Consider the following 27,865-nt stretch of genomic DNA (forward strand, 5'->3'; position numbering starts at 1 on the left):
ATAGGCCCAGTGTCACAGATTTAGAAAACCAGAGCAAAACTAGGTAGCTTGTGTTCAGAAGTGACAAGAAATGTTCCTTTTTGATCATCGTTAATTTGTTTTGTAGGTCCAAGCACTTGTGCAATTACTGTTTGTTGTACACTGAACACTTGTTTGTTCATATGTATTCAAGAATTGTGTCAGCCTTTATATTGTTTTGTAGTGCTTTTATATATACAAAAAACTACGCTGAAACAAAGAACAAAACATGAAATAGTTACGAAGAAAAAAATAACTAACAGCCCATACAATAAAGCTGTTCAGAAAGAAACCAATTGCATTTTAGTATTTTTGAAGACTGACCCTGCCAATCCAAAACACTTTAGAGTTTGGGTGCCAACAGCAAAGTATTCAATGCTAGTAGACCCCTCAAATAATGTTTGACATTCTAGGAATAATGTAAGATCACGAATGATATGTGGTAGGATACCTCCTTGTTGCATACACCTTTTATACCCAACCATCTGTCATTAAATGTTCCCTGGAAAACAAAATCCCAATATGAAACAAGTGCTTGTGGTCTTGTGGGTAAGTGTCTGCACTGGGAACAGGACAACCTGTGTAAGATCCTGATAGCCAAATACTTGAGCAAACCTTGACAACCTCATAAAAATAAAAGGGTTTGCGTCTGCCCTCTGAAAAAAAGGTTACGATGTCCACACACACACACGTGTCCTTTACTTGTGCCCTGAAAAATAGACCAATCAGGGGCAAATAACTGCACCAGTGTCCAGGATTGCAAACTCGCTTACCATATCGTGGGCAAATACTCATGACTTACCAGGTTTGAAACTGAGGTGAGCTGCAAGCTATTCAATTCCTGCTTGTAGCCCATTAGAGCCTGGTTAGCTTGAAACCAACAGCTACCTTTGGCTTCCCATGCCAACTTGTGACTTCCCAACATGTTAAGGTGACATCAACGTTGTGTATTTGACAATGATAATAAAAAAATAATTAGCACGTATCTAATACACATTTAAACACAATGGTTCAAACAAAATGCAGTGCATTTTCTTATTGTGTTATGAGATATTTAAAACTAAGAAAACACACAGCATCCGGGACTGTGTACTGTCTCCTATCCATGCAGTAACCGGGACCGACCCTTCTTAGCTTCAAAGAAAAAAAAAGGTGCCTACCCCCTCAGGCAACGTTTCTGTAAGTGGTCTTATAACTTGTGCTAATTTATTAGGTAATATGGCCTGAGGGTGCTAGCCGCTACCTTCCTTTGAAGCCAGGCAGGGTCAGTCCTGGTTACTGCATTGATTGGAGTCCTTGATGCCCAGTGTGTCATGGGCAGTGATTTTTCACCTGCAACGTCACTATAGCTTTCACATTTTTTTTTAATGAAAAAAAACACATTTAAATAAAAATATAACATTCTTTAGCCGTGGGTACAGATGTACAGATAACCTCGGCTATCTTTTATATATGAACTACATATAGCCGTGGTTATCTGTAGTTTATTATAGCCACAAATATAGGCAAAGCGGCCAGAACAAAAATGTTTCTTGCCCCCCCCAGGCCCTCACCAAGTGCCTCCATCAACTGTGCCAGTTCTCCCCCACCCCCAATCCCCAGATGACCTTCTCACCTTCCCTGCCCTCTACCTTCCCCCCCAACAACACACACTGTTTCTGTGACGCAGTTTGCTTTGAGATGTCGGCTATTCGCGGATAGAGCTGAGGTTATAGAAAAGCTTTGTGTTGCAAATTCAGTCCCTAGACCCCCTCCAACTCCTAAATTTCACTTGGTGTCCCCCCAGTCACCCCCCACCCCCCCATCTCTTCCCTAAATGACATTTGGTGTTATTTTGACCTGCAAATGGCTTTTCATTTTCGATATCCTTGGCTATAGCTGCACTCATCACTTGCATCTAGAAGACAAAAACAACAAAAAAAAGATGGTGGACGTTCATTTCGGGCAATTTACCCAAGATATAGCTATCCATTTTTGAGAAGGGGTATCCCATTCTCGATTAAATATTTTAAAAACGACTATTAAATGTGTACAATACGTGTTCTAATTCTTCTTTATTAATATTCTGATCACGTATTTATGTTTGAGAGGCACCAGTTGGCAAGGGGAGCCAAAAGTAGCTGCTGGTAGCAGTTTGTTCCAAGCTATCCAGGCTTTCCTAGGCTAGATGCAGGAGCTAAATTGCTGCCAGTGATGTTGAACCCTGTGCTCGCGATGTGTGTTAAGTTGTTTCAGAAGGAGAGTGTTCACTCTTCTTTCACGAAACTAGTAGCATTCCAGCCTTTATTTTCACTGATATTAGAGGAGCCGAATCCTAAAGTCCTAATTGTAAAACATACAAAAAATGGGGGAGGGGGCGACGCTGGGGTGGGTTTCAATTTGCACGAAGAATGCAAGCAGTATAAACCTTTTCCTAGGTTGAGTCAGGTCAGAGATGACCTAGGTAGGTGGTTCTTCAAAAGGCAAAGGGGATCCGGTGGAGGGGGGGGGGGGTCAAGGGCAGGCTGGGTTTTTCACTGCACATCTGTCCCACAGTTCTAACAAAATGTAAAACTACCAAAAAAAACACAAAAAGCCGAATGAGTTGTAAGAAAAAGCTAGCTCTCAACGAGATCACTGTCCTAAAAAATATATATGCGTGGACAAAAAAAAAAGAATTGTTGGTGGAAAAAAAATTCATAACCATGCTTCAGAAAACCTCGCACCACCAAGAAAGCAAAATATTTTTTTTGCTCATCACAGGCGATCCATGCACAGGTGTGCAAACGTGATCGGTTTAACAGATCACGGCTATCCATCAAACAGACTAAACTCGCGTTCCCTTTTATTCCTTTGAACAGCAATGACACAGATTTTTCTAACCAAAACCATTTTTTCAAATTAAATACGATGGACATAGGACATCAAAGTCTGAACCCTAAAAGGTTTGATCATGATGGCAGATCACACAGAAAGACTGCTACAGTGGCGTTATTTCAGTGAGATATGTGCGATGGTTTGCCTAATTCAAGGCCTTTTGGGAGTTATTGCAATTGTTTTAGAAGAATTTTGAATAGTTTAAAAAGGTTAGTGAGAAATTAGTGAGTATTGATGATAAACTTTTGATAACACTACCATGGCAGGGTTGTACATGTATCACTTGCACGTTTTCCTCTTCTGGATCCCATCCTTTATATGTTTCTATTTTCAATACTTCCTCTACCCATGGTAGAGTTCCTGGGTTAATTCGACTTCATCACTTGGCTGTCTCAAGATGAATATTTTTATTCAGATTTATTAAAATGATTTACCATTGTAGCCCATAAAAGGCTAATGCAAATCTAGTCACAGAAGGAGCCGAGCGAGCCAGAAACAGACATCCATTTTAGGGGTATTGCCCAATTGGACTAGTTCAGAATTGACCAAATTTGTTTGGGTCGAATTCGATAGGTCAATGGCACATTTTAATTAAAAAATAGATGTGAGGTGCGGTAAGGGAATAGGTTAAAGCAGGGGGAGGAAGTCAGAGGTGGCGGGGGTCGCCCCCCCCCTCCCCCACAGGTCAAAAAAATAATTTCAAATCCATATCCATTTTAGGTTCATCAGCACACTCCACATCATGAATCCCAAGTAAGGCTGGGTGAAATTGTTAAATTCCATTCCACCAGCCGCAGAAGCTAAATCGGCCCCACATTGAGCTACTCTACAATCTGCCGTTCCGTCAACCCCACTTATCAAAACGAATGGCGCAAAGTTTCTCTTGTACATGCGTGAACCGAAAAGTGCCGGTGAAGTTTCTCGTGCCAATGCGCAAAACTAGCACTGATGGAACACCTGCGTGAAGTTTCTTGTGTAAATCGCAAAACTAGTACGGGTAGAAAAAAAAAATAAAAGTCTGGTGTAAAGATTTTCCTTGCGCTACGCAAAACTAGCACAGATCGTAAATCTAGTCTCGCTACGTGAAACAAGCATGGAAACGAAACACCACGTTCTGTGCGAAACCTCAAAACCGGGTGTAATTTCAGTGGCGGCGGGACTGTAATGCGGAATTTAGTGCTGCAATCCACACTTCGTTGGCGAGAATTTCGCCCACCCCCACTTTTTAGGTAGCACATCTGTACAGACGATAATGGCCTCGTTAGAACTACACAACATGAAAAAAACATGGTATTTTACATTTCTCCTGCTTTTTAAGTATCACCTAATAACGATTTGAGTGCACATCACCAAACATACTTTGTATGTTCCTCGTGCTGTAAATGCCCGATGCAATCAAAATTCAAAATTAGGTGGCATTTAAAATACCACGTTTGTTCCATTAACACCATAGTCTTAATGGCCTAAAGGGGTACAAGGCACAACTTAGTGAAACCACAACATGGTTCTCAACTGGCAGAGCAAAGGAGCCCAATCTGCGGTGCAATACTAAAGTTCAGTGAATCAGCCACCTACTCCACAAGTCTCTCTCAAGTCTCTCCAATTAAAACTATTGCTTACTAGCACCATCACGTGGGAGAGCCGTGCACTGCTTTGGACATAAAACATCCGAAGCCGAGGTCACAACGCCCACTCCATCTTGCTCTGCTGCCAACGACTGAATAGGACAAGCAAGAGAACAATTAATGGTGTAGAATACGATACTGTACAGCAGTTTCTCGCCATTTCTCCTCTACTGCACCTCTGCATTCTACATTTGCTCCCCCACACCCTTCTCATTGTTGGGAGGAATTTTCCTTATGTACGGTTTGCAGGACCAGTGCAGTAACTGCTGAAAATGTTGGGGTGACAGGGGTGGGGTGCAGGGAGGGCGGGTGGTGGATCTTAGGGATCGTTTCGGCCAAATTGTCCGATAAAATTTGGTGGAATGGTATATTTGACTGAATTTGGTCACCACCATTAGTTTGAAGCCGAAGATACCGAACATGAAGAGCTGGGGTTGCAGGGGTGTCCCCCACTCCACATGTTGGGTATTTTTGACTTTGGTGGTTGCAGGAGTGTCCCCAGCTTCCTCAACATTGGTGGCACAGGACCCAACACAAAAAAAGAAGAAAAAGGGACCCTGCAGTGTCAGATCCGACCCACATTAGATGGATGGATCCGACGCTGAAAGATACAGGAGAGGCGGCGGATGGAGAAAAGGAAAGCTGGGGGGGTTTATGGGTGTACTTGCGGTTTTGGGGGGGGGGCATGGGTTTGGTTTTTTGTACCGAGGTAAAAACGTATTTTCAGCGAAAATGACTGTCAATTTCGCCGTGATTTTGTACCGAGGTCAAACAAACTAAATCCCTGATGGAGAACACTAGACTACATCCCAAGAGTCCATTGCTGACGCTCTGTTATAACTCTCATAAGACTGGTGGCCCATCTTTAAAATTCAATTGGGACCCCACACATCTCTAGCCGGTCTGCCATGCACCCAGTGACACAACATAACATTCACAAACTTAATTCCAATAGAACATACAAACAATGCATTATTTATCATTCATTCAGACACAAAAGTCAACCCACATATGCTTGCATACACTCTCACTCACACACAAATGCACCCAGCACCTCCAATGACATACACTGTGTGCACACAATATTTAAACGTACATATACAATAACAAATGGAAACAGTGGCGCAACGTTCATTGAGCAGACCATACTTTATCACCCCCCTGATCCCTGACATTTTGGTCTAAGTTGACTTGACCTAGCTGAACTATAAAGCCAGGGCCCAAAGGAACAGATTCACTGGAATGTCAGCAATTCCCTTGATTTTTCCTTTCATTCAAAGGCAGAAGCCGTCGGTTAATGCAGTGCAGTGCGTGACCAAGTATACTTGGTACAATTTTTAAATGCCATATATCTCCAAACCTGGGTTGTGCACAGCACCTTATATGTGTACGTGCTGATAGATTCTTTCTATAAAATTCTGACTGATTAAAATTAAGGTATGTTTTCCTGCGTTCAAATGGCTCCAAGCAGTGGAGTACCAAGCAGGATAGGCGGGGGGGGGGGCAAGCTGCCCCCTGTGGCTCTTAAAAGCCAGACCGGGACATTTGTCATTGGGACACCTCTCCCGTTCGGCACATCAAAGATGCCGCCCAACGGCAAAGGTGTCCCACTGGCAGGACCATGTGTGCTGAGCAATTCCTGTTTACTATGAAAGCCTAGTTTATTATGTAATGTGGTTTGCTTCCAAGGCATTGCTATAAACGATTATTTAAGCAGATTAAATGTAAAGCTACACCGTAATAAATATCTATATCAACTAAACCTGGAAAGATGTGCACGGTCGCTTAAATTGTCCACATCCCAGTTTCATCATTTAACCAAGTGTGAGATCCTGAGCAAATCATTTAATCACATTCTGCCTTATATGCAGCTCTGCAAGTGACTCTGATTCACTTCAAAGCGTATGGTAATGTATCATGGTATTATAATGAAAAAAGCCTAATGACTATAGAGTTGCTCCACATATAACAAAAGTGCAATTTAGGCATTTTGCACCACAAAGTTATTTATCCATGGTGCCTCCAAGTATCAAGGACTGATGACGCCCCTTGCTATGTCCCTTTCTGTGAAGTCACTTCTGTTGGTGCAATCCATAAAATAATTAGGAAGTTTGAATGTATTTTGCCTCAGAGGGCTTGGACAGAGCTCTAATAGATGAGTTTCCTGCATCTGGAATGATCCTGCAGAAACCTGAACCATGACACCCATTTACTAATTTGCACCAAACCGTCCTGAAAAAGTGTCTGCAAAACTCGAAATACTTTTTGCCAGTTTGGTTAAGATTTTTTAGGCGGCGGGGGGAAAAGTTAAACAGGGCTCCTAAAAGTGTGCTTTTTACACAAAATCCCATACGGTTCCTTCTGCGCACCTACAGCAAAAACTGCTTAACAAAGGTTCACCATGTTTGGAAGGCGTATAGCACTCGAATTCATTTCACAGAATACAACTGTTTTGGGTCACAAGTTCTCAGCTGGACACTTTCCACTCTACTTGGTCAGGGCGCACCTTCCGCCAACTTCATTTTGAAATTAGGATGGAGGTGCTTTAGTAGCATTTGAAAATTGGCAAGACTAATTTTAGAGGCGTGGCAGAGCTTTGGCTTGCCACAGAGAATGCATCATTTGTTATTGTTAGTGTGTCTTCATACCTGGGGCCTTAATGGGTAGTGTGAACTCTGCTCACATTGTCCAAATGTGACAAACGCCCTCACTACGGTCAGCCCGCATCCCAGCCCCCCAACAAACACACAATTTAAATTAATACATATATATATGCGGAGTGAAGATGCTTGCATAAGATTTGATGATTGACCAAATTGAAGGCCGCAGAGACAGAGTTGTCGAGTAGAAGAAATAAGGCAAGTTTGCGGTTGTCCTTTAGAACTTCAATTTGAGTTTTTAAGTCAGGTAAAGCTGTCTCTGTTCCGTGTTTGGGGCGCAAACCGGATTGTCTAAGACCTAGAAGATTATTGGCTTCCAAGTACTCTTGGATTTGCAGGTATGCTGCACGGTCTAACATTTTTAGCAGGAACGGGACAGTCGTAATGGGTCGAAATTGGTAGGTGTGCTAGGTACAAGGGAAGGTTTTATTTAGCAGGGGGATCACCCATGCATCTTTAAGGTTGTCAGGGACAATTCCTGTTTTAAATGAGGCGTTGATAAAGGATGTGATGAATGGGGCCAGGTCGTGGGCAGATTCCTTGATAATTGGGGAAGGGCAGGGATCACCCTGGCAGTTGGATGGTTTGATCCTCAGGATGATGTTTTCCACCTCCGTAGTAGTGTGCGGTGAGAAGGCAAATCGTTTGAGGTCTGGCAAGTCAGGGGAGAGGGCCTCAGCTGGGGTAGGAGGGTGATTGTCTATTTTTAGGCTGTCTTGTTTAGCAGCGATTTTAGATTGAAGCATGGTGATTTTATTCAGTAACGCTGCCTGAATGTTAGCACACCATTTGCTGTCTTTAATGCAGGTGTTGGGGGGGGAGGGGGGGTAACGGGAGTTTCAAGCTCTTTTAGGATCTTAAAGAGTTCCTTAGAGTTGGAGTCAGCTTGCACGATACGATTATTAAGGGACTCTTTTTTCGCCTCTATAATGGCTGCTTTTTAGGTGAGCAAAGCCAGGAAGAAGTCATCTTTGTGTGCGTCGGAAGGGTGGCTTTTCCAACGGTTCTCCGCACAACGTTTAGTTTTGCGGAGTACTCTTAACTGTGGAGTAAACCAAGAATTCAGATGTGCCCGTGGTTTGGCCTTCCTCAGTTTGATGGGGGCCATAGAGTCTATGGCTGGGAGCATGCTGCGGTTATAGATGTCAGCTAAGGTGGTAGGGTCATTGCAAGAGTCAGTGGCCATTTTTAGCGTAGGGAGTAGCAAAGGAAGAAGTTTCTCCTTGGTTATGTCCTTTTTGTTTCTGGACAGGAGAGCGGGCGCTATCAAGGTCAGGATGCGGGGAGAAGCTTCAATGTTAAAGGTGATAATGTGGTGGTCTGACCATAGGCAAGGGGTAATGGCCAGGACATTAATATTGCAGTTAGTGCTGGCTAGCCAGTCGAGGGACCTGCCTTTAGAGTGCGTAGGCTCTTGGATGTGCAAGGTGAAGCCAGAGTTAGCGAGGGTTTTTCCCAAATCTAGTGCCATAGGATCTTTGGGGTTGCCAAGTCCCAGGTTAAGGTCGCCAAGGATGATAATTTGTGAGTTTGTTTTTGCATTGTCAAGGAGGAGGGTGGATATTTCGCCGACAATGGAAGCTGCGGGGCCTGGAGGCCTGTAGATTAGGTGGAGGGTGGCTGTTTGATTAGGTGTTAGTGAGAATTTGACTGATAGTTCAGCAGACTCAAGTTTAGTGTTGGGCAGTTCTCTTAAGTCCAGAGTGATTTTGTGGATAATGGCTAGCCCACCACCTCTAGAGAGGGAGGCCGAGGTGCGGTCACATCTCATTATGCTGAAGCCGGGTGGAAGGGCAAGGGACAATGAAGGGCCGGATGCGGCATGTAGCCAGGTTTCAGCTATGGCGATGAAGTCAAGATCAGACGAAGTTATAAGGGCTGCTATATCTAAAGCATGCGCTGGGAGAGATCTGGCGTTGATGAGGGCGCCCTTGATAACTGGCAATTACGCCTCGGTAGAGATGGGTTTGCTGTTGGTGAGTGCATTGGGTGAGCATGGTAGTGTATGTCGTATTTGATCGGGGAGGTTACTACGGGTTGGACGTATGCGGAATCTGGTGCCTAATCTTTTGTTTCTAAGAGATAAGGAGCACGGTTGGTTCGGGGTAGGTTTGTTAGCGAAATGTGCCAGCCAGAGGGCTGGGTCATTGAGGTATGGGTTAATGTCGGTGTTGAGGTGGAGGAGGCCTATGGTGGGTGTCGTGGGGTCCATTGTGGGGGTTGCCATGTGCAGGGTCAGGGAGACAAGACTAGGGGGAGACAAGGTGTCTGATGGCTGAGGGAGCGTCAGCCGTGGCTGGGTGATAATTGTTGCTTCAGAGGGCAGAATGTAGTACAGTATAAGAAGGAGCGCCCTAAGGAGCATGGTGGATGGGTACCTAGGGGGGAGACTTCGCAACAGTTGGCAGATTCAACTTCGCTAGAACAGTGCAAAATCGATGGTAAGCAGATTCAGCTTAGATAGGGCAATGGAAGATCAATGGTAGGCAGATTCAGCTTAGCTAGGGCAATGCAAAGTCAATGGTAGGCAGATGCGACTTAGCTAGGGCAATGCAAGATCAGAATCAATGGTAGGCAGAATCAACTTAGCTAGAACAGTGCAAAATCAAGTGCAAAATTTACGCTAGAATGCTAGCATATGCTAGTGAGGCAGCAGCTAGGTTCAAAGTAGTGCACTTAGGCTAGGAGTGCACTAGGGCAATATCGTAAGGAGACAGTATTATTTGCTAACTTTTGTGGCATGTGTGGTGATACAGCAGGGACACTTCTCGCCATCTGCTACGGCCAGGACCAAATCATTCTTGAGTAATAGATCTATGCGGGTCTTTTCTCAATCTGCAGCTGCAGACCCCTCTCCCATTCTCTGCAGCATTCCCCAGGGCTCTTGTGTGTCGCCACTTTATAATGTTTTTACAAAACCGCTCTTTGATGTACTTGACTATCTGGGTGTCTCCTATACGAATTACGCTGACGACACCCAGATACTCGTTCCTATCACTGGAGACTACTTGGCTGACACTAAGGACCTGAACAAGGTATACCTGGTCATCCAAACCTGGATGGCACAACACCAGTTATGCCTCAACGATGACAAGACTGAGCTCCTCATCTTGGGCACTACGCAACGTCTTAGTAAGCTTGAGCCGTCCTACCAAATCATTTATCATTGATGGCAACACCATCCAAGTTTCGAAAGACACCAAAACTCTAGGCGTCTACCTTGACGCCACCCTATCCCTATCCCGACAAACTAATGCAGTCAGATCGGCCTCAGCATACACCTGCAAACTCATTGCAGCTTGCAGGCCATTTCTGACAACCCCAAATACAGTCCCATTGGCCAGAATTCTCATCATGGCCAAAATGTACTACGGGAGCACCCTCTACCTAGGAACTAGCCAAGAGAACAAGAACAAACTGCAAATCGCCCAGAATAACGCCGTCAGAGCGGCCTTAAACATCCCGCTAAACCACCACATCTCTGAACCTACACTGGCTACCGGTCAAACAGAGAATTTCATTGAAAGCCTTAGGTCTTACCCACAAATGCCTAGCCAACCAAGCCCCTCCCCCCCCGTACTTCTGCAGCCGGCTATCCCGCCACACGCCTACCCGCCCTCAAAGAACTGCCCAGACCCACTGTCTAACCATCCCCAGGTTCAAACTACAAAAAGCGGGTGGATCTAGCTTCCCCGTCCTAGCTTCCAAACTCTGGAATGCTCTCCTCCTTACCATCAGATCTGAAGAATGTTTTAGTGCCTTTAAATCCAAAACCCGGACCTCTTTTCTCCTGGGAATCTGTCCCAGGAATACACCTGCCCTAACCTCCACGTTGTAAATATGTATATTACTGTATGTCTTGTATACTTGCACTGTCTTAAAAGTTGAATATATGTATGCATATGCAACCATGTCTAAAGTTGCGCCCGGATGCCTCTGGGCCTAAAGGTGCGCGTAACAAATAAAACAAATACAAATATATTTAAAAAAAGAATAAATAAGTACCTGCGCTCCGCTTTCAAATGCCGGTCTCATGTTACACCAACCTAACCCCTTTGCACTCACGCACCTCCAGAAAGAAACCAGCAAGCTGAATGAGCTTCCTAGTTCCTATTTATTTATTTATTTTTTATTTATTCGCATGAACACAAAGCCAGAAAGCGATTCTCTGCGCCGCAGCAAGTGTTGCTGCTAGCGTGGAAGCACAAGCGCCAGGCCCTGCAACACCCAGTTCAGCACCCTGGCTGCTGACTTTGAGTCAGGCCAGCCAGGGTGAGGGACTGAGCCATGCAGGGCATCCCAGCCCCGAATGTGTTGCAGCGCGGCTGCCAGGCATCTCAGCATTATGTAATGAGACAGCGCCAGCCTTGCTGGGCACCCCAGTCGGGCTTGCACTGTCCAATTCCATAATTGATGATTGTGGCCCCCCTGCCCTCCCTCCAAAAGTTGGGGGAAGGGACAAAACCCTCTGTCCCCCCCATAGCATTACACCCATGTGCAGGACCCAGAAACATCAACCTCACTTTGGTCTTGCATTTCATTCAAGTAGATCGGGCTCTTTAAGGGGTTGGGTGGCGGAGCAGCCCAGGCCTAACTATTGGAAGGGGAGCAGGGTGTCAAGAAAGACTAAAACACTGCGCATAAAATATATTTTTTTCTTTTTCGATAAACAATCTCAAATGCACGAGTTACAGGTGAGTAAAACTCTAAGATAAATGTGTAAATTAAGCAAACGTATTTTGTCTCTACGGGTTCTAGGCAGTTATGACAGGGTTGGGTAAGAAACTTTGGCGTGCTTGGTTAGTGAAGAGTTTTTAATGGATATTTTTGTCCAAATCTGTAAGAATTTCAGAAGAGTCTTTTCGTTTTGTTGAGATTTTATTACACAGTTCAGCGGACATGTGTTTTTCGACCCTTGTTGGGTCTTTTTCAAGGCGTGTATAGGAGTTAGTCAACATCAATGTCGTGCGCTCTGGATTAGTGGCTCATGTTGGTTAAGGAACCTGGCGGGCCTGGGCTGACCGCTGCAACAAGATGAGCAGTCTCAAACAGGTTTTCCAGGGTGTCCTGTGGGGGCCACTATGGGAACATTGACACAGATGCTGAGAACTTCGATTAGCTAGACCCCGCCCACCCCCGGTGGTGCACCATTTCCTTAAGTGGTGGATGGACAATCTGTACATTGAAATACCCTATAGGTTCCCTGTGTCCAAGTGTCAAAAAGGGGCTACCTGCATGGGGTTGCAGGGGTCAGTTAACAGAAGAACAAGGGATGTCCTCAAACTTGCCAGAGCTTTCGGCCATTATGCTGGCTCTTTAACAGTTCCTGCCCCAACTTACAGCATCAAGCCACACTGGTGAGAACAGGCAGCCAGGTCTCAGGCGTGTGGTGGGTGGGGAAATGAAGGTTTCACTCCATTGCAACTCATGCCAGGAAAAAGAGGACATTGGATTCACTGCTGGCCACTTTGAGCGGTAACCAAAAGTCGAAATCAACTGAGCACAGAATCCTCAGCACACCAGCCGCTCTGTCCCAAAGGAGACCTTCAGTGAGATGCTACAGGTTTGGCTAACCTTACCTGGATCAATCTGCCCAAAAAAACAAAAAAAAACACAAATACAAAACACTCCCCATGAAAACTACCCAATTTCTGCTACTGAAACCTGGAACATGGTGGATGAGGCACAGATGCTCGGTCAGTGCCTTGGCCCAACCACCTCCTGTATGCCTTCTCCCAATACTTAATGACCGTTCACGGGTGAGGGAGGAGTATGGCTGCACGATTATCAAATATTGGCCCAGGAGGACATGGGTTTCTTTGTGGTTAGCTGGTAGCAGAGCCAGCTCCCTGCTCCCACCTCCGGTTCCAAGCCATGTAGACCCATCAAGGTCTCCGGGTGGGGTAGGCACATGCTGCTGCAGCTGTGGGAGTGGAAACAAAACATTAAACACCTAGGTCGTCGACCCTTTTGAAACGCTAGAGTCTGTTGACTTGATGTGCGTTTCTCTCAAGGCTCTTTTGGTGGTCATCACCTCAGCTGGAGGAATTGGGAGCACTTCTGTTAAGGGAGCCCTTTCTGAGCATCAGGCCAGGGGGCTCTGGTGCTTAGATCTGATCCAGGCTTCAAGCTAAATGTTTCTCCTTCCACTACTTTGAGTAAGTAATTTTACTCTCATATCCCTCCTTTGGGAACGTGCAGGAGTGGATGCTCCAACTCCTAGATTTCAGGAGAGCAGGGCAGGCTATTGGCCACAGAGAGAAACTCTCTGGACCTCTGCCAGGCTGTTTTTTTTTATCTCTGGAGTTTCAGGGCAGGAACGTGACCCATCACCCCCTCAGATGATGAGTTAGCGGGACAATAGCCATTGCCAAAGCAGAAGCAGGCATTTGACATCTTTCTTCAGTTCAGGGGATGTCCACAAGAGGCATGGTGGTGGCATGAGCAATTCAGGGGAGGTTCTAGAGTGCTGAAATTTGTCAAGCCACAAAATGTGTGGTTACACACACACACTACCATCCACAATCGAGGCATTATTCTCAGTTGTCACTAAATGAGGAGTTCTCAAGAAAGGTCAGTGGCTCATAACACACAATCATATGTGGGTGTAGGACTGGTTTTTATTACAAAACTACAACTGATGGGTCAGATACCCACCAAACCGAGCACCTCCGTCTTGAGTCTTTGGCCCTCGCAATAAGGGTTGGCCACTTGTGGCTCTCCAGATATTTTGGACTACAACTCCCATCAGCCCTATTACACATAATCACATGCACCCCGGAAGTGCTGTTTGTGCTGGGCATATCGCTGCTCTCACCCTCGAGACTGCTAGAGACAGTCGTCCTCAAGAGGAAATAATCGCTCTTCTGCACCGCAACACAGGAGGACTTCAACACCATCACTCAAGTAAATACTCTGAGACTTTGTCTGCACTGCATGCGTTGGGACTTGCGCTGGGTCTTCAGTGGACTTGCGCTGATCCAGCAGATGTTACGTGAACTTTCTCTTTCTCTTTTCCCTATCTCATCAGTGACACATTGCTCCGCCCACCCACTGCTCCTCCAGACAGCCTTCATAACGGCACAGGTACACGCACCCCGGAAGTGCCTGTAAGTGCCATTTGGCTGTTCGGGTGGGAGGGGGTTGAGGACAAATAATCCTCCATTTATATAACCCATTGGCGCATGAAGTGAATTTGTTTATTTCATCTAACTTGTCCTCTTTAAGCAAGTTTTGAATGCGATTGGGTGGGCAGTGTGCTCACAGGCATTTTGTATTGTGGGTACGGCATTTTGCTGTGAGCCTGTAAGTTGATTCATTCATAGGTTTGTGTAGCCTGGATAGTACCGATTTGCGATGTCCTCCAGACTACACAGTGGGCGAACTGTTATTGCACCTTTGCAGAAAACTGGTAAACCGGCCAGCAGCAAAGAGGTCAAGTTTAATGAGCAACCATGTAAACTTCCTGAAATTATGACTTCCAAACTTACGGAGTGCATTATTACAAAGAACTGTTTGGCTTTGCCCATAAACACAGATACTATATGCCACGAAGTAGCATTTGCTTATGCGCAAGCTGGTTATACTAAACAAGGTAACGTACCAGCGATTGATGGAGGATACAATAATCCAAGTGAGTCTAACCTTGGGTTGAAGCCAAGAAAAAGCTTGAGCATGCAGGAATATGGGGTGCCGGCACTGATGGACAACTAGAGGGGGACTCAATAGGCTCCCCCTTTGACACCTTGATTCTTGCACCCGCAGTACTTCTAGAACTTGAAAAGCGGGTACGATTGTCGGCAGAGCCGTCCACTCCATTGACTGCTTCGATAGGCAAAATTGCTAATGTTCACTTACATTGTAGTGAGGGGGGATTCCCCAATAAAACCTCTGACGTTGAATAACTTTGAGGTGCAGACGTCCATAATGTCTTGGCCCGTCGCTGGGCCTGTGTCTGATTTGGGAAAACCAAAGATCTTGAATAATGAAACCATCTCCCGATATGGTAAATCATGATAACTTTGATAACTTAAGGCAGACAAAAGCAGATGCAAACCCTCCTCTAGGATTTGATCTGTTGAATCCAACTGAGGATATGAATACGCTTGAGGCTTCTTATCCTGTTTTATCGAGAGTCCTTAATCTGTTGGACAGAGGACACGATTATACGCATTACGAGGTGAGAGATTTGAAGACTGCACACCTGCAGATGCTCTCCAAATTAGACAAATTGGAGGGTTATATATTTTCTGAAAACTATAAACGTGTGGGGTGTTGTAAATCCTCCCCTGAAGAGCGATAACTGTACTACACGAGATGGCTCTACCCAAACTCTGAATCAGTGGTACCGAAACAGGAGGGAACGGCTCCCACATTTTCCTTTTCCGCAATCCTTCGCACAAACCCTAGCAGATCCTGGTCCATCTGCAGCGGTGCAAGTCTTCACATATACTCATCTTTGTCAAAAGGTTACACTTAATGCAGAGAAAATGCAGAGAAAATTGATCAACTATTGTTCTTTAGTCAGACTAATGATACCGATCATGATTCGGTTTCCATTGAGGAAAACTCAAGCTCTAATGTAGAGGAAGTGGGATATCCTGACAGTCCCTCTGCTTTTACTGCTTTGATTGAGGTTGAGGCCTCAAACGATATAAATCACTCGGAAGGCGAAGTTGTAGTTGAAGCCTGCAGTGAGACAACTAAAGTAAAGGGTAATGAAAAATATTTTGCTTCAAGAAAAGAAAAACGGCTTTATCTCCGTGGACTAAAATGAAAAGCTGATCAGTAATCTGCTGCTATAGCAGGGGGCACTAAAAATCAAAAGACTATATTAAGAAAATAAATAAATAAAATAAAAAATAAAACACACAAACACCACAACAGCTTTACCTTGAACCCAATCTGTAGTTTGAAGTGTCAAGAGAAAGTAAGTTCTAAAATGCCCACGAACACGGCATCGATTTGGGGGAACTTTCAGAGGAAAGCAGGAAGGCCTTACAAATCGAGGTTGGTTTGGTCCAAACCATGCCACCTTTAGACAACAAGAGAAAGGGGAATGCTAAGGCCACTGAAAGGGGCCCAACTCCTGGCACATACTGTGCGGGTCCTGGGGGGAAGAGGGTTAACTGCTTTTGGATAAGCAAAGAGAGTTCACCTCCACTCTCACACTACCGCAACAAACACAGCTCTCTGTTTTATAAACCCGTTGCAAATAAGAAAACTGATTTGGGTAAGTTGTTTTGAGGAGAAGGGGTTACCTTTATTGAAGGCCACTGAATGTGGTGTTAAAAATTCCACTTTGGAATTATCATGTAATCATTGTGGGAGTTGGAGTACGGACAAGGGGACTAGCATCCCAGGGGTCACTGGTTGTCCCCAGGAAAAAACATGACATCATGCTACCACCAAATTTAGTAGGTAGTGCCAACAAAGCACCTAACCAGGTGCACTATGTACCTACACAAAGGGAGCAAATCATTGATCCAACCTCCACGGTTCTACTTCCCAAACTTCCGCTGCTGGGGGACACAGATGAAGCCTTACCCTTAGGTGTTGCTCCCCACACCCAAACTACTTCCACGATTATGGGGTGGGTGAGCAACACTTATGTAAATGGCGACAAAAGATTAAATCTCTTATGTTGCATGCATTTAAAAAAATCCCAGCTCTGCGAACAACGAGATATCTTGATTGGATTACTCTTCCTTCATTTAATAGTCATCGAATGGTATTCCAATTACAGTCCGCCATAATTGCAGATTTGGTCTGAAAGTATAGAAGGGAACTTAAATTAAATCGGTTTAACTTTATACCCTTTTGATACTATGGAGGAAGCTATCGCATTTAATTAAACTCCCATAGAAACCTCAAGGGAATCTCCTAAAAACGTGCCTGAGGAATCTGTGAATCCGCTAGCAGAAACAGCTGCGATTGCTCAACTAATCTCTCTGTCCTTGACTAGTAAAGATTGGTCGTGTTTAACTGTATTGGCGAGTAAGACTCTCCACAGGGAAACATGGTACTCTATAGTAGCAAAACATCATTAAGGATTATGTCACGGAATTCACGTGGGTATAAAAATCTTTTAACATGGGCCGCTTGCTCTAGCCCGCATGAAACAATTGACATACTTTAATGTCAAGAAACTATGTGGTATCACCTTGGTCAAGTGAAGGGCTTTACAGCATTCTTCTCAGAGGCTGAGCGGGGTCCATCTGGGAGGCCTTATGGTGGCCTTCCGATATTTATCAACACTGATCTTGTGTTCGTTATTCACAAAGTGTACAAGTTTCAAGCCTTATTGGCGGTTGTGGTTTCTTTCACAAACATGGGTACAGATTGTTTTCTGAACAGATCTACCATGATCCAAATCAAACTAGGATCGAAGCGATGTTTGCATTAATTGCAAAAATCTTTGATGTGACATATCAATGGCCCAATTGTAGGATCCTTCTTGGAGGCGATTTTAATGCCGACTGTACAAATGCAGAGAACAGAGAGTTGTGTTTTGATGGTAATTATCCTTTGTCTGCTGCAAGGCGAAGTCAGCAATGGATACATTTCTTGGGGTAGTGGGAAATTTCATTGATACATTTTATGACAAGTGCGCCGTTGGTGACCTGGAAAATAGATAGAAGAAGCTCATGTTTTGCAAAGCGACTACAATTCTAGATCCAGGTTGCAGTGATCACTTAATTGGATTGCTTGTTGAGGTTGGGCTTACACGTTTGAGGAATGATCTAACACAATGCCTCCTGGAAGACGATCGACTGGAGATGTCTTGCGGTGGAGTGATCACTTATGTGACAAACTTGATCTATTAATTGCAACTGAAATTGATCCTCAATCAATAGTTGCACCGAGGTTCCTGCAACAGGTGCCATGGAAACTTTTTTATATTATTTGAATGGCAAGGCTGGTAAAATTGCAAAACAAAAAAGAAAATCATCCCCATCCCTTTAGCAGGACGATTAAATTGGCTGAAGTGATAACAAATGCTGAACTAAGAAAATTGAAATCAGCCTCTTTGCGACTCAGAATTTTTTTAAATGGAGAAAAAAAAATGTAATGTGTACAGAAACAAATTTAAAAACTAGACTCTTACACAACTTGACAAATCCGACACAAATTAGCCAACATCGTCTGAATGACAGACGTTCCAGATGGGCCCTGTTGCGGTCTGATGTCTCAAATCAAGTTCCTGAGCATACCTCTAACATCACTGCTGAGGTTTGGTCACAATTTTTTAGGATCAAATTTTAACTCCCTCATAGATTTTCTACGCAAGACTCCAAGTTTCCTTCTATGACACTTGTTAACTTTCATGGGTGGTCTATTGAGGATATTGCATTAGCCATTAGGTCTTTAAATAAATTGAGGGCTCCTGGGCCCAATGGTAGTCCTCCTTGTGTAATTAAGCGGAATCCTTCCTTGTGGTCAATGATTCTTAAAGCTCAAATTTGACAATATTGTAGAAACGGCTATCATACCAGCCTCTTGGGTAAAATCCACAGTAGTCCCGATTCACAAGAAGGGAAAACTGAAGGATCCATCTAACTTTAGACTTATCGCCCTAAATTATGCGGTGGCCAAAGTCTTTGCAATACTTTTATTATAAGAGCTTCAGGAGCAGATCAAACATAACAAAATATTGTCTCGCTTCCAAATTGGATTTTGAGCTGAAATGGGCACAAGCTTGAGTACATCCATTTAGGATCATCTTCTTGCAAGATCTAAAGTTATTGAGTCTGGTCCCCTATATATGGCATCAGTGTACCTCAATGCAGGTTTTGACTGTGTTGTACGTGCTAAACTATGGGACAAGTTGGAACGAGTGGGTATTGCTGAACATCTTATTACCCTCATTGCTAAATTGCATCACAATACGGCATATTTGATTAGGATTAATTCCTCAGGTGCAACGACGCATCCTATACCAACGGAGGTGGGGATTAAACAGGGCTGCAACCTGGCAGCGACCCGGTTTAACCTCTACCTCTGACATTGATGAAATTTGGTCACAGGAAAATCACCTCTCCCACAAGGCTGGGACACCTCAAGCTTCAATGGCTTGCGTTTGCGGACGACATTCTCATTTTTGATCGTACTCCTTATGGTTTGCAACTCAAGCTTGATTTATTTGCATTTTACAATGTAATGCCACAAAATTGAGGGTATTTATATTACATAACAACAAGAGGACAACTCCAGAGAAAGTGGACCATTGAGCACATGCTCATTCCTAGTGCCAACTCGATTTAGGGGCCGATTCATGGAACAAACATGCGCCGAAAATCTACGCGCAAGCAGGCGCAAGCGGAAAAAAAACAGGCGCACGCGCACATGTGCGATTCATGGAAGTCCCTGCGCGTGTACACCCCGGGATGTGCGCCAAACCCGTGCATGGCGCACAAGTCACTGCAACATCCCGAAAGGCGTGCGCGACGCGCACAGTGAAAGCGCACAACCTCGGCGCATACACCAGAAAGTGGGCGGGACACGGGGCGTAACGCGCGGAATGGGGAACAACGCGCGAAAATAAGGGCGTAACTGGGGATGTACTGCAGGGAAGCAGACGGAACGCCCACACGCACTCGAGCCACACGTATTCATGGAATCGAATAGGGCAAAGCCACGCACAGCCAAAGACACGCACAAGCCGAAACACGTCCGCCACACGAAGGCAGGCGGTAGCGTCCCTGCGCATTACAAAAGTGGCAACATACAGCAATTGGGCCTGTGCGAGCGGGCTAAGTGTATTTCAGGGGTTCGCGTGAACTTTTTCACACGATCGGGCCTGGGGGAGCGGGCTACGTGTATTTCAGTGGTTCGCGTGAAGTTTCTCACGCGATCGTGCCTGGGGGAGCGGGCTATGTGTATTTCAGGGGTTCGCGTGAAGTTTCTCACGCGATCGGGCCTGTGCGAGCGGGGCACGTGTATTGCGGGGGTGCGCGGGAAGTGACACACGCGATCGAGCGGGGTACGTGTATTTCGGGGGCGCGCGGGAAGTGACACACGCGATTGAGCGGGGTACGTGTATTTTGGGGGTGCGCAGGAAGTTACACACGCGATTGAGCGGGGTACGTGCATATCGGGGGTGCGCGGGTAGTTACACACGCGATTGAGCGGGGTACGTGTATTTCGGGGGTGCGCGGGAAGTCACACACGCAATCTCATCAGGGTACGTGTATTTCAGGGTGCGGGGGAAGTATCCCACGCAACATCAGCAGGGTACGTGTATTCCAGGGGTGCGCGGGAAGTTCCACACGCAATTCCATCAGGGTACGTGTATTACAGGGGTGCGCGGGAAGTTCCACACGCGATATCATCAGGGTACGTGTATTTCGGGGTGCGGGGGAAGTATCCCACGCAACATCAGCAGGGTACGTGTATTCCAGGGGTGCGGGGGAAGTTCCACACGCAATTCCATCAGGGTACGTGTATTACAGGGGTGCGCGGGAAGTTCCACATGCGATATCATCAGGGTACGTGTATTACAGGGGTGCGCGGGGAGCAGCACACGTGAATTGCACGTGGGTCCTCCCAGGTGTTCCCTCTACACCCTCCACGGCCCCTGCAGGTGGCTCACACCACAGGGGCCTACCCAGCTAATGTCATGCAGGCACCCCATCCACCATGGCCATGCCCACCAGCCAACCCACATGTCAACTTGCACTACTGCCCACCAACGCATGTCCCCCTGCACCCCCAGCCACCAGGGGCACCCTCCACCAGGCCCCCACCCATGTCTCCCACCACCCCCCAGCAGTGCAGGGGCACCCTCCACCAGGCCCCTACCCATGTCCCCCATCACCGCCACCCCCCAGCAATGTGGGGCACCTGCCAGCAGGCCCCACCCATGTCTCCCACCACCCCCACCCCCCAGCCACCAGGGGCAGCCTCCACCAGGTCCCCACCCATATCTCCCACCACTCCCACCCCCCCAGCAGTGCAGGGGCACCCACCACCAGGCACCCACCCATGTCTCCCACCACCCCCACCCCCCAGCAGTGCAGGGGCAGCCTCCACCAGGCCCCCACCCATGTCTCCCACCACCCCCACCCCCCAGCCACCAGGGGCAGCCTCCACCAGGCCCCCACTCATGTCTCCCATCACCCCCGCCCCCCAGCACTGTGGGGCACCTGCCAGCAGGCCCCACCCATGTCCCCACCACCCCCACCCCCCAGCCACCAGGGGCAGCCTCCACCAGGCCCCCACTCATGTCTCCCATCACCCCCACCCCCCAGCACTGTGGGCACCTGCCAGCAGGCCCCACCCATGTCTCCCACCACCCCCACCCCCCAGCCACCAGGGGCAGCCTCCACCAGGCCCCCACCCATGTCTCCCACCACCCCCACCCCCCAGCAGTGCAGGGGTACCCACCACCAGACACCCACCCATGTCTCCCACCACCCCCCACCCCCCCAGCCACCAGGGGCAGCCTCCACCAGGCCCCCACCCATGTCTCACACCACCCCCACCCCCCAGCCACCAGGGGCATCCTCCACCAGGCTCCCACTCATTTCCCCTATCACCCCCACCCCCCAGCAGTGCAGGGGCAGCCTCCACCAGGCCCCCACCCATGTCTCCAACCACCCCCACCCCCCAGCAGTGCAGGGGCAGCCTCCACCAGGCCCCCACTCATGTCTCCCACCACCCCACCCCCCAGCAGTGCAGGGGCAGCCTCCACCAGGCCCCGACTCATGTCTCCCACCACCCCCACCCCCCAGCAGTGCAGGGGCAGCCTCCAACAGGCCCCCACTCATGTCCAACTCATGTCTCCCATCACCCCCACCCCCAGCAGTGCAGGGGCAGCCTCCAACATGCCCCTACTCATGTCTCCCATCACCCCCACTCCCCAGCAGTGCAGGGGCAGCCTCCACCAGGCCCCCACCCATGTCTCCCACCACCCCCACCCCCCAGCCACCAGGGGCAGCCTCCACCAGGTCCCCACCCATGTCTCCCACCTCCCCCACCCCCCAGCAGTGCAGGGGCACCCACCAGCAGGCACCCACCCATGTCTCCCACCACCCCCACGCCCCAGCAGTGCAGGGGCAGCCTCCACCAGGCCCCCACCCAATTCTCCCACCACCCCCACCCCCAGCAGTGCAGGGGCAGCCTCCAACATGCCCCTACCCATGTCTCCCACCACCCCACCCCCCCAGTCACCAGGGGCAGCCTCCACCAGGCCCCCACCCATGTCTCCCACCACCCCCACCCCCCAGCAGTGCAGGGGCAGCCTCCACCAGGCCCCCACTCATGTCTCCCACCACCCCACCCCTCAGCAGTGCAGGGGCAGCCTCCACCAGGCCCCCACCCATGTCTCCCATCACCCCCACCCCCCAGCAGTGCAGGGGCAGCCTCCACCAGGCCCCCACCCATGTCTCACACCACCCCCACCCCCCAGCATTGTGGGGCACCTGCCAGCAGGCCCCCACCCATGTCCAACCATGTTCCCCACCACCCCCACCCCCCAGCACTGGGGCACCTGCCAGCAGGCCCCCACCCATGTGCAACTCATGTTCCCCAGCCAACATGTCATCACAATCTAGATCCCTGGTCCCTATGGTCAGCCTCCAAATGCAAAACACCCACCCGAGTATTGCATCCACCCACTCATAATTTGCAATTACATCACAGAACACCAATTGCAAGTTCCGAAACAAACACATTTCCCTCACATACACCCAATGGGTGTCAGTGAATCTCAAAACACATATCATGAAATGCATGAAACCAATGACATACCACACATTGAAGTTCACCAAAAATAATATGTATTAAAGGAAACATCAATAGAATAAAATATGAAGAAACAGAAACGTGAATGTACAAAAATGAAAAGAAGCATGTCCGTCAAAAAAAGCAAAACCAAAAATAAAAATCCAAAGTAATGTCCAAAGTCAATGTCCACAAAACAAAATCCAATGGGAAATAAAAAAGAAAGCCATTGCTCCATGGTCAAAAATAGAAAAAAAAAAATACAATCCAACTGTCAACTATATACATGGGAACAATCCAGGGTCCATTATCCCAACAAAATAAAGGAAACCTATCTAACTACACTAACTAATAAAATAAACTATAGACAAAAATGTGGCCAATGTCCGAAAGGTCCAAATTAAATAAAAACAAAAATGAAACCTAACACTACCTAGAAACTATGTACAAGGGCAGCGGGCTAGTTTCACGGCTCACTTGTGGATGTTCCGGGCCAGGGCATCATCGAACTCCTCCTCAATGTCCCGGAGGCGGACCTCCTCCATGGCCCCGAGGGTCCGCAGGGCCGCTGACGTCTCCACCTCCAAACCCCTGCGGATTGCCTCGAGGCACTCGGCCAGCCTCAGGGCCCTCCGCATGGAGTTCTCCGTCCTGACCATTGTGAGCCGTGCCTCTTCCGCCCGCTGCCGCTCCGCATCTATGGCGTGGCCCAACCGCTGCCACACGGAAGACACTCTCTGTCCTGGGTCCTCCTGCCCTCCGGCCGATGCCTGCCCCTACGATGTCGAAGGCCCCGAACCTTCATGGCTCCCACCACGTTGCTGCTGCTGCTGTGCCTCTGCCCGTGCACTGCCTCCTGCTGCCTGCACATCCTCCGCCGGCTGGGGTGCAGTCGTTGATGTGCCCACCCCTGCTGGACGTCCGACTCCCGACTGTGGCAGGGATGCCTCCTCCACCAGCCTGGCCGCACCGTCAGAGGCAGCTCCACAGGGCACCCAGGTGACTGATGGGTGGGAAGATGGCACAGAGGACGACTGGCGCGTAGGGGGTCCAGTTGAGGAGGGGGGTCGGAGCAAGCCCCATCAGACGGAGGAATCCGGCCTGGGTGACCTGTCCCAGCAGGCTGACGTGGTCAACGAGCCATTCGAGATGACTCGCAGTCTCTTCATGAAAAGACTGCAGGTCACCTCGCATGGCCCGTTGACGCAACGCCACACCAGCCAGGACAGGCTCAACCCGGACCTGGATAGCCACGTCCGCAGGCAGAGGAAGGCCAGTTGACGTGAGCTTATCCCCTGCCTAAAAACGGGTCTGGACGTAGGCATCCCTGCTGGTGCAAGATGATGCAGGGACAGGATCGGGGACAGGATTGCACACAGGCACCTCCGCAGCGGCTTGTACTGCCTCCTGTCCCTGGTCCTTCACTGCACCACTAGCACCAGTGGGATCCCCACCTCCAGATCCCGTCTCTGGTGCTTGCACGGCCTCCTCCTCCACCAAACCCCCCACCAACCTGGATGACTCCGTGCCATCTTCCCCTGTTGGGCCCTGTTGGGTCCCAGCTGCCCCTTCTGCTGCCGAGGAGTCCAACTCCAACCTCCACCTCTTGGACCTCCCCCCGGCAGCTGCGGCCTGGGACGCGGCACCGGACTCCTCACTCCCCGACGAGATGACAACCTGGGAGGGGAGCCGGGCCTTGCGTCTCCGGCTGGCGGTCGGATCCCCGCCGCTGTGCTCCACAGCACCTTCTCCGCCCTCTTCATCAGTTGACGCTGCAGACAGGGAGAAACAAAACACAGGCATCAGGGCACTGTACAATGGACACATACACACATGACAGTTGTACATGAGTGGCATTGGCAAACCTCAGACATGTCATCACAATCCCCAACACACGTCATTACAACTCGCACACATGAGCCATAGCACAGCCATATCGCAACTCCCACCACCATCCATACACATACAACAGCATGAGCAGCCAAAGGTGAGCCAGACATCACATGCAACACAGGAAGTGCACCACACATGTACACACACCACCACACTTGCATGCATGTGTACACCTCTGCCAAGTGTCGCACTGTTCAGACGGGCATCCATGTCACATCTGCCAATCAGGCTTCCACATACCGCTGTCACATGCATCCATGTTGCATCACTGTAGCACCCTTGTCAAATACACACACATGCACATGTACACAGTGCTGATACATGCAGCCGAAAACAACATACATGCGTGACATCACGGACATGTCTACTTACATACACATTCATCCAAACATGTGTGCCCACACAACTGCATTTGGCATGCAAGCCTATACACACACAAGCACCATCCATGTCTCACACATTACAGCCCTCGCATGTGTCAGCCCCACGGCCCTGTACACCCCCACCCATACTCGACCACATACGAACAGATGTGCAACCTGCACACTACTGAATAATCACCACACGCACTGCTCACAATCAGGATGCATGTACACTCACCGCTCGACTCCAGACGGGTCTGCTTCTCAAGGACCTGGACGTGGAGCGCTGGGGATATGCGTTCCAGGACCCTCATCTGTTCTTCCGACAAGTGGCCCCGGCGCCCCTTGGCATCCGCTGCCTTCTAGAGGCGCCGGGCCTTGTTCAGGGTCCTGGACCTGAAGTCCTCCCACCGCTTCCTGACATGTTGTAAGTCGCGGACTGCCACCCCCTCCGCGTTGATGGCAGTCACAATGTCAGTCCAGATTCGAGTCCGTCCTTCCTTGTCGGCGCGGGAACTTCCGAAGAGGGCATCATACTGCCCCAGGACTTGCTCCACCAGGACACCAACTTCGGTGGCACTGAAGCTGGTGCCCCTCTGCCCGGGGGTTGTCAGTGGTCACAGATGGTGTTTGCCCCGACATGACAACCCCAGAGGCAGGAGTGGGTGGGATACTGGGTCCTGGGGCTGGGCTGTGGAGCGATGGAATCCCAGTCGGGAGTCTTCAGTTCCAGCAGGGGTGGTCACAGCAACACCACCCCTGCCTGATGTGCAGGCAGCAAATGGCAGGGCACGTGGGCAGCAGGCAGTCAGGCAGCAGCAGATGGCAGGTGGTAGCGTGCTCGGGGCTCTGGGGGGCAGTAGTTTGGCCTTCTGGGCAGGAGCGTGGTCTTCCGTGTGCTTATGCGTGGCCAGCTTGATACGGGGTGATTTGGCACGTGAAAAATCTGCACGTCAGCGTGTAATTCGAGAAAGGCCCTTAGCGCGTAAGCGCGTCTGCACGCATACGCATTTTCATTGGACAGAAGGCCCCTCAAGCGCAATCACCCCTGTGACGTGACGCGTACAGACGTGCCTGGGCATTTCAGCGCGCGTGAAAAACTGCACGTCCGCGTGTAATACGAGGAAAGGGCCCATGCGCGTAAGCGCGCATGGAAAACTGCACGTCCGCGTGTAATACTAGGAAAGGCCCTTAGCGCGTGTGCACGGCAGCACGCATATGCGATTTCATTGGACCAAAGGGCCTTAGCGCGTGAGCGCGTCTGTGACGTGACGCGCGCAGGTGTTTCCCTCATTGCACGTGATGACAGAACACACGTGGATTTCCACCAATCGCGTGTGAAAGTTCCCGGCACCCCGGAACACACGTACCCAGGCCAGTTGCGTGTACGCTCACTCCCCTCCGATCACACGCGATGACACTCGGACCGTATCCGAATACCGGAAACCCGCGCACGCCAAAAGACGTGCACAGGCGTCAACGCGTCTGCCACACGAAGGCAGGCGGAAGCGTCCCCGCGCACAGCATAAAAGTGCGCGCAAACAACAAACGCGTATATACAGCTACGATGAATGCCCCATTTGTCGCTGCACTGATCGTGGGACACCGCAGGAGGTGGAGAATAGCCAGGGCACGCATTTTCGCACCACGGACAAGCCTTTTTGGGATGCCTGACGACCAGGTCTATGGCAGGTATAGGTTTCCACCCCATATCATCCTAGACCTGGTCAGGGAGTGGGAAGATGACCTCACATCCCCCACCCTTTGCTCCCAAGCATTGAGCCCCTTGGAGAAGCTGCTCAATGTCCTGCATTTTTTGGCCACTGAGTCATTTCAGCGGACCACTGCCATAGTGGGGGGGGGGTCTCACAGGCCACGCAGTCACGCTGCCTACACCAGGTACTGGCAATCATGATAGCGCGCCCCTCAGTCCGCAGGCACATACATGCCCAGAACACCCGCAGAAAGGCAGGCCGTTGTCCTGGATTTTTTCAGGGTGGCACACTTCCCCAAAGTGCTCGGTGCCATAGATTGCACCCATGTGGCCCTACGTCCACCTAGGGCCATTGAGCACATCTACCGAAACCGCAAGCACTGGCATTCCATCAATGTACAGGTGGTATGTGATGCAAAGGGAATCATCACCTCTGTCTATGCAAACTACCCTGGCTCCACCCATGACAGTTTCATATACAGAATGTCCGCCCTGAGCCGGGCCCAGGAAGCTGGGCAGCATGGCGACACATGGCTCCTAGGTCAGTACAAATGCCCTTGCACATGCATGCAAGTCACACACAGACAAATATCCAAACCCTAATAATCTCAACTATTATCACCTCCCCAGGGGACAGTGCCTACCCTCTGAGCAACCACATGATGACGCCAAACCGGAACCCCACCACACCACCCTAGGTAAGATACAACGCCGCCCATATTGCAACCAGGGGCATAGTGGAGCGCACATTCGGAGTGCTGAAGTCACGTTTCCGCTCCCTTGACCGCTCTGGTGGGCAACTACTCTATGCACCACCAGTAGTGTGCAGGATCATTGTGGCAGCATGTGTCCTGCACAATGTTGCAACACGGCAGGGCGTCCCGGTGGACATGGTGGTGCCCCCACATCCCCAACCACAGGCACAGGCGCTGCCCATGGGAGGGGACAGGGCACGTGGCGAGGAAGCCCGGACCCAGCTTGTGGCCACATTTTTCACCTAAACTCCCACCCCTG

The 27,865-nt window shown here is 49.1% G+C and overlaps 1 protein-coding gene across 2 annotated transcripts in view; it reads right to left on the minus strand.

Moving 5' to 3' along the window:
- GLA (galactosidase alpha) overlaps positions 1 to 27,865 on the minus strand; it is a 302,341-nt gene that overhangs the window by 195,920 nt on the left and 78,556 nt on the right. The window contains exon 1 of one of the 2 annotated variants that reach the window (XM_069613037.1): positions 821 to 938. The exons of the other annotated variant lie outside the window; for it this stretch is intronic. The gene's annotated coding sequence lies outside the window, so the exon portion shown is untranslated. Of the gene's footprint in view, positions 1 to 820; positions 939 to 27,865 lie in introns of those variants that run through there. 2 annotated transcript variants of the gene reach the window in all.

This window comes from Ambystoma mexicanum, chromosome 5p (genome assembly GCF_040938575.1).
Source record: "Ambystoma mexicanum isolate Mex_15411 chromosome 5p, UKY_AmexF1_1, whole genome shotgun sequence".
Classification (NCBI taxonomy): domain Eukaryota; kingdom Metazoa; phylum Chordata; class Amphibia; order Caudata; family Ambystomatidae; genus Ambystoma; species Ambystoma mexicanum.